The 8,080-nt window shown below is 43.7% G+C and overlaps 1 long non-coding RNA gene across 1 annotated transcript in view; it reads left to right on the top strand.

Annotated features, from left to right (window-relative positions):
- The window catches only part of LOC119472553, a 17,889-nt gene extending 11,439 nt beyond the window's left edge, over positions 1-6,450 (top strand). The window contains exon 3 of the long non-coding RNA XR_005201699.1: positions 6,304-6,450. This is a non-coding gene — a long non-coding RNA (uncharacterized LOC119472553). The remainder of the gene's footprint in view (positions 1-6,303) is intronic.
- The last annotated feature ends 1,630 nt before the right edge of the window (positions 6,451-8,080 follow it).

The raw sequence follows: 8,080 nt of genomic DNA, 5'->3' as shown, positions 1-8,080 counted from the left end.
ACACAGCTCAGATCATTGTTGAGAGGAGGTAGAGTATTCACGGAGAGAGTCAAAAGAGCTGGATGAACACAAGCTATTTAAGGAACTAAGGAACAAATCAAGGAACTTCTCCAATTCAGCAAATTAAGAAGACAGCAGTTATTCAAGGGCTCTTCCCCACCACTGACCAATCAAAAATACAGTAAAAATCATGTAAAACTGGTTTAAAATGTGTCAAATACTAACAATTCCAACTAAATTTACTCGAAACCTTTTTCTGTGAGCTCAACTTTAGTACAACTGAGAATATTAACAAAGGAAACTCAGCCAAAAGCTCATAAGTTAATTATATGGAGACTATGACTCAAATGAAAATTCCTGTTTACATGTAACCAAGATCTAGTCACACGAATATCTACAGAAGATATTTTTGGTGATACATGGTCACCATGGGAGAGACACCCTAAATAAGAAAGCTCTAGGAATGTGACTTGAAATTCTTTCAGTTGAAGGGTATTATATGTTACCTAATGGACTATGAAGAAATTTTAAAATATGTGTTGCTTGCTTTGTGGACCCAGGGAGGCAGCTAAGATTCTCATAATGGGCAAGACTGAGCCACCTGCCCTGTCCTCTGGCCTTTGTTGAGTTCTCATTTGTGGGGTGGGGGGAGAGGTGGGGAGAGATTTCACTTCCTACCTGAGACAGTTTCTGACAAAAGGTCAGATGACACCAAAGAGGTCCAATCAAAGCTGTCATTCAGAATCACCAAACCCTTGGTTGGGCTTGCCCTTTGCGAGCCAGACAGCAGTGCTGCCCACTCAAGAGCCATCCGCTGGGCACCCACTGTGTGCTGAAGACTGTCAGCTCTGACCCTACACAAACCCCTTCCCACTGTTTTTTTCCTGTAGGATGAGATGGAGACTTTGTAGATGTGGTGTGTTGATAAGAAAGGCTCGCTTTTGTCAGTGACTGTCTTGTGTTTTGTGTTTTTTGTTTTATTTTGCTCTTCCCCTCATCTCCCCTCTAAACTCCCTTCTTTTGTTGTTAAATAGTTTTGTTTTGTTTTGTTTTTGACACAGGGCCTTGCTCTGTCGCCTAGGCAGGAGTGCAGTGGCATGATCATAGCTCACTGCAGCTTGAGCTCCTGGGCTCAAGTGATCTTCCTGCCTCAGCTTCCTGAGTAGCTGGTACTACAGGCACAAGACCCCATGCCTGGCTAATTTTTTGTGTTTTTGTAGATACAGGGTCCCACTATGTTGTTCCAGTTGGTCTCAACCTCTTGGTCTCCAGTTGTGTCTTTAATGGTAAAGTTATGTGTATTAAACTTGATCCTGGTCCTCAGGGGTTCTGTTTGTTACCTCATTCTAGTTTTCTAGTTCTCTGCAAGCAAGAGTTTTTGTTTCCTTAAGTCATTCATCCTGATATTTAAGAAAAAAAAAAAGCATCTATCCTCAGATATTCCTTTATGGCAACACAGATTAAGACATGAATTCTGCCAGGCATGGTGGCTCACGCCTGTAATCCCAGCACTTTGGGTGGCTGAGATGGGCAGATCACCTGAGGTCAGGAGTTCAAGACCAGCCTGACCAATATGGTGAAACCACATCTTTAAAAAAAAAAAAAGACATAAATTCTTTGAAACTGGGCATAGTGACTCACATTTGCAATCCCAGCACTTTGGGAGGCCAAGGCGGGAGGATCACTTGAGCTCAGGAAGTCAAGACCAGCCTTGACAATAGAGTAAGACCTTGTCACTATGAAAAATTAAAACATTAGCTGATCATGGTGGCATATGCCTGTAGTCCCAGCTACTCAGGAGGATGAGGTGGAGGATCATTTGAGCCCACGAGGTGGCAGCTGCAGTGAGCTGAGATTGCACCACTGCACTCCAGCCTGGGGGCAAGAAAGTGGGATCCTGTTTCCTCACCTTGTGACCAAAAAAAAAAAAGGTCTTTGAAGACTGGTAAAGTGGTGAAAAACATACAAAGGGAAACAATTACTGAGGCCTTTGTCATTTTTTGTGTGTGTGTGTGATTTCTGGTTAGCTGCTAAGTCTCGCCTTTGTATTGATCAATTGCTACAACTTCCAAAGGCAGTTGGAGATTTTTTTAGCAAGCCAGAGAAAACAGGATTTGACAGCAAGACTTTCAGAGCATATAAGCAAAATCACTGAAACAAAAAGCACAAAATGCCTAATTTTCCCTTGAAAATTTGTAAACACACCGAAGAATGTGTTCCCATTTAAGAGGCCAAGTGCAGCTCAATCCCTTCCATTTTCTTTGGTAACAAAGCCTGGCATTCTAAGGTGTTTGGTGGTAACAGAAATTCCACATGCCATGTTCTAGAATGTGTGGGTCCAATACACTCTGTGCAAATGTCATTTTCTAGCCTGGATAGATCCTGGTTGCCTTGTCCCTAGTCGGTATAGCCTTGAATCTATTTTGTTTTTCTCTCTCTACAAAATGGTGCCTTAGATTTTCATTAGATTTAGAGTGGAACAAATTCGGGGGTGCAAATTAATATCTGCCTTCCCTCCACAGCCAAAGGGGATTTTTAACCCCTCACTCCTGCTGCTCTTTCCCCTTCTCCAATTGAGCAGTCTCTGCTTCTCAGCTTGTCTCTTATTCAAGGGGAATGTATAAAGTAGAGTGACCTCCTGCCAAGATCCAAGACTCCAGAGAAGACTGGTCTCCAACGTGAGGAAGGTTGGAGAGCAGAGATGGTGGGTGCACCCCATTGCATTGCAGTAGAAGGGAAACATGTTTCTGGCCTTCCAAGTTGGATGTGTCAATGTCTTTTCCCGGAAGATATACTTACACACAATGATTAGTCTCAAACTATCTGTACAGCCTTATATTTTGGGGATGTTAAGTACAAGTATTAATATACTGGAAGGCCTAACACAGTCTATAGTGCAGCACTACAGTCCAGCTTGTGAACCCACTTAAAACCCAATCGCCACTTACAACATTGTGTAAGAAAATGCTTTCCAAGCCCTAAATCTTAGAAAAGTAAAGCAGAGAATGACAAATAAATGACTCCCTAGTATCTTTACTCTTTTTTTCTTTTTTGGAAACAGGGTCTCACTCTGTCTCCAGGCTGGAGCACAGTGCCACAATCATGGCTCACTACAGCCTTGCAAGGAGATCCTCCTGATTCAGCCTCCCAAGTAGCTAGGACTATAGGCATGCATCACGAGGCCCAGCTAATTTAAAAATTTTTTTTTTTTTTGTAGAGACAGGTCTTGCTATGTTGCCCAGGCTGCTCTAGGACTCCTGGCCTCAAATGATCCGTCTGCCTCAGCCTCCCAAAGTGCTGTGATTACACACGTGAAGCACTGCACCTAACCTGGCCCCTACCTTTACTCTTAGACTGACCTGGGAATCTATAGTCTGTTTGCTGAGGTAAATGTGCTCACTTTATGCCCTGTCCACTTTATATACATTTCTACCTCAAAGGATTAACTTAGATAAATTTCAAAATTTATTTAGAAAAGTTTTGATAATCCTCAGTGACAGTAGAGGTGTTCAGAAACTGGCACTCACATATGCCACTGGTGAGAGTGTAAGCTGCTACAACATATTGGAAGCCAAGTAAGTAATACCTAATTTAAAAAAAACCCAAAAGCAAGCTAAATATACATTGTTATGGCTCTGGTTAAATCAGTAATACGGCGGGGGGGGGGCGGGGAGCACAGTGGCTCATACCTGTAATCCCAGCATTTTGGGAAGCTGGGGCAGGCAGATTGCTTCAGCTCACAAATTTGAGAGCAGCCTGGGTTCAAGTGATTCTCCTGCCTCAGCATCCCGAGTAGCTGGGATTATAGAGGTCTGCCACCACACCTAGCTAATTTTTTTGTATTTGAGGTAGAGACAAGGGTTTCACCCTGTTGGCCAGGCTGGTCCGAACTCCTGACGTCAAGTGAGCCACCCACCTCACCCTCTCAAAGTGCTAGGATTACAGGCATGAGCCACAACGCTTGGCCTTAGTTGTATTTTTAAAAGTTGCAGAATAGAATGGATATTATACTATTTGTGATTTTTTAAAATCCGATTATACATATATATTTATTTATATGGGTTTTTTTTTTTTTTTTTGAGACCGAGTCTTGCTCTGTCACCTAGGCTGCAGTGCAGTGTCGCAATCTTGGCTCACTGCAGCCTCCGCCTCCCAAGTTCAAGTGATTCTTTTGCTTCAGCCTTCCAAGTAACTGGGACTATAGGCATGCACCACACCTGGCTAATTTTTGTATTTTTAGTAGAGACGGGGTTTCCCCATGTTGGCCAGGCTTGTCTCCAACTCCTGACCTTGTAATCTGCCCGCCTTGGCCTCCCAAAGTGCTGGGATTACAGGCATGAGCCACTGTGCCCAATCTATTTATTTGTACGTTTGTTGAAGCATATGCCTTTTATAAACATAAGAATTTTCAGCACTTTCGGAGGCTGAGGCGGGCGGATCACGAGATCAAGAGATCGAGACCATCCTGGCCAACATGGTGAAACCCTGTCTCTACTAAAAATACAAAAATTAGCCAGGCGTGGTGGTGCATGCCTGTAGTCCCAGCTACTTGGGAGGCTGAGGCAGGAGAATTGCTTGAACTCAGGAGGCGGAGGTTGCAGTGAGCCGAGGTTGTGCCGCTGCACTCCAGCCTGGTGCCTGGTGACGGAGTGAGACTCTGTCTCAAAAAAAAAGAATTTTCAAGAAGAATATATAAGAAATTATTAATGGTGGTTAATAACTGGGACAAAGAAATCACCTTATTATTGAATTTCTTTACATAAGCAGAAATTTCATCATTTAATATACCAATTAGGCTAGGCAAGATGGCTCATGCCTGTAATCCCGGCACTTTGAGAAGCCAAGGCAGGCAGATCACTTGAGCCCAGGAGTTGGAGACTATCCTGGGTGACACAGTAAGACCTTGTCTCTACTAAAAATAAAAACAACTCGCTGGGTGTGGTGACATGTGCCTGTGGTCCCAGCTACTAGGGAGGCTGAGCAGGGAGGATCACTTGAGCTCAACAGGTCAAGGCTGCAGTGAGTTGTGATTATGTCGCTGCACTCCAGCTTGGGTGATAGAGTGAGACCCTATCTCAGAAAAATAAAATAAAATACTAACAAAAAACATTGTATGTACTTAAGAATCTACATTATCCGGCCGGGCCTGGTGGCTCACGCCTGTAATCCAAGCACTTTGGAGGCCAAGGCGGGCAGATCACCTGAGGTCAGGAGTTCAAGGCCAGCCTGACCAACATGGTGAAACCCCATCTTTAAAAAAATAATAAAAATAGGCCGGGCGCGGTGGCTCACGCCTGTAATCCCAGCACTTTGGGAGGCCGAGGCGGGTGGATCACAAGGTCAAGAGATCGAGACCATCCTGGTCAACATGGTGAAACCCCGTCTCTACTAAAACTACAAAAAATCAGCTGGGCATGGTGGCACGTGCCTGTAATCCCAGCTACTCAGGAGGCTGAGGCAGGAGAATTGCCTGAACCCAGGAGGCGGAGGTTGCGGTGAGCCGAGATCGCGCCATTGCACTCCAGCCTGGGTAACGAGCGAAACTCCGTCTCAAAAAAAAAAAAAAATAATAATAATAATAAAAATAATAATAATGAAAAAAAGAATCCACATTATCCATCAGTTCAGTCTGGTAACATAATCAGGCTTCCTAATATTGAACATCAAGAATCCCAGAGCTGGATGTATTTAATAAAACTCTGAATCTGGGCATGGTGGTGCATGCCTGTAATCCCAGTACTTTGGGAGGCTGAGGCGGGTATATCACCTGAGGTCAGGAGTTTGCCACCTGACGAACATGGTGAAACCCCATCTCTACTATACACAAAAAAATTAGCTGGGCATGGTGGCATATATTCTGACACAGGAGAATGGCTTGTACCTGGGAGGCGGAGGTTGCAGTGAGATGGCACCATTGCACTCTAGCCTAGGCAACAAGAGCAAAACTCCATCTCAAAAACAAAAAACAAAACTCTGCCTTTTATGATGGTAGCTTTTGAATCCCTATTAGTCTTTTAGGCTACTGAGCCGCCAACAAGAAGCGTTAGTGCATTAAGCCCTTCTACTAGCTTCTGTATTTGAGTAAATCAGTATAATCCTGACGTCTGGAAATGAGAATGTATCTGTGGTGCTATATAAACCACCATGTATATACCCAATACCTTACTATTTTGTTTAGATGTTTTTGAGGTCATGGGGTGATCAAGTAAGAAGATCTTTCTGGCTCTTTGTTTCTTAGAGGAAAGAGGGCAGTTAGGTCCCAAGGTGACTCTAGCATTGTCTAATTACCTCATTTGCTTGTAGCTAACCACTAAGAGACTGAATCAGAAGGATTGGAGACCATTGGGGAAGTTTTTCCACTTTGTTGAATCCTTTTAAATATATCTTCTCATTTCTAAGGCATCAATTTCTTCTGTCCTAGAATTATGTTTTCATCATTGGTTGCTTGTACAATAACAGTTGTTTGCATTATGTAAGTGTGCTCATTGGGCCCCGGGAACCCTACAGATTTAAGTGCCACCATCAGGGGAAGAGGCTCATGCTCTGTCCTTCAGCTGCCAATGAACACAAGCTCAGAGCCAGGCTCATGTTTGCAGAGAGTAGGGACTGGCATCCAGAAAGCCAAGGAGCACAAACTCATAACTCAGAGAAGTTTGGATGAAGGAGGAAAGCTCAGCATAGACAGCTAGCTCTGCTCCCACCTTGGATCCTGGAGGCTACTGGGCAAAGCCACCCCATAGGATGTAACAAAATCATACACTTGTCCATGGAGCCACTGAACCGTGATGATAAACCAAGTCCCTCTGCTCCAGCCTCAAAGCTGGCACCAGGCTACTGTCCACCCATCAAACTGGCTTTTTTGAATCTATCTTTTGAGGATACCAGAGAATCCCAATCTGGATCTTGTTTTAGAACAAAGGTGTTATTTTGGGTAACAGGAAGAGTAACTGGGACCCTCATCTGGATATCTCACAGTGCTGCCTCTATTATTTAAGTCAGGATATCCTGTTCTTTTAAGCATATGTAAAGGGCTGAGTCTTACACACACACTGAAGAGTCAGAAGGAGGGAGTGCCCCCCAAAGGGTCTCTCTCTCTGACATCCCCACTGGCTTTAGACACAACATCCCCCAAATCTGTTGGATTTTGACTATGAAATTTAGAACGTTTTTTTCTTTCCCAAAGAACAACTTTCTCACCACCCTTGGAATAGTATATTTACTATTCCAAAAAATAGATGTAACAACAGACAAATATAAGACAGTTCAGGAAACCAGTGAGTCTGAAAAAACAAATAGTTTTTCCCTCTAAAGAATGTGTGTGTAGGTGTGTGTGTATGTGCAGGAGTGTGAGTGTCTGTGTGTGTGTGTGTGTGTTATATTTCTTAATAAGAGGATCATATTATGCATTCTATTCAGCAACTTTTTTTTTTCTTGCCTCTGGTTTTGTAATTCTTTCTTCTTTCATCTTTTGCCTTTCCTTGTCTTCACCTACTTCTACTCCTATTTCTTTCTTTCTTTTTTTGAGACAAGATCTCACTTTGTTGCTCAAGCTGGAGTGTGGTGGTATGATCATAATTCATAGTAGCCTCAACCTTCTGGACTCAAGGGATCCTCCTGCCTCAGCCCCCCAAGTAGCTGGGACTATAGACGTGCATCACTATGCCCAGCTAATTTTTGTATTTTTGTAGAGATGGGGTTTCCTCATGTTGCCATATTGCTCCTGTTTCCATCCTCATTCTTTTTGAAACAAATATACTTCTATGTTCAAAGGGGCAGCCTCAAAAACACTACATATGACAACAAAAAAATCCTGTTGAGCTGTGAAGAGCACAGATTCTGGAGCCAGCCTGCCTAGGGTAGATTCCCAGCACCATCTCTATGCCAGCCAATGACTTAACCTCTCTCTCTGAGTTTCCCTAGCTGCCAAATGGGGGTACCAATAACAATAGTACCTATATAATAGGGATACTAGGCCAGGCGCGGTGGCTCAAGCCTGTAATCCCAGCACTTTGGGAGGCCGAGGCGGGTGGATCACGAGGTCAAGAGATCGAGACCATCCTGGCCAACATGGTGAAACCCC

Source organism: Cebus imitator, unplaced genomic scaffold (genome assembly GCF_001604975.1).
Source record: "Cebus imitator isolate Cc_AM_T3 unplaced genomic scaffold, Cebus_imitator-1.0 Scaffold104, whole genome shotgun sequence".
NCBI classification, from domain to species: domain Eukaryota; kingdom Metazoa; phylum Chordata; class Mammalia; order Primates; family Cebidae; genus Cebus; species Cebus imitator.
Note: the sequence above shows the minus strand (reverse complement) of the source record. Positions and strands in the feature narration are given on the sequence as shown.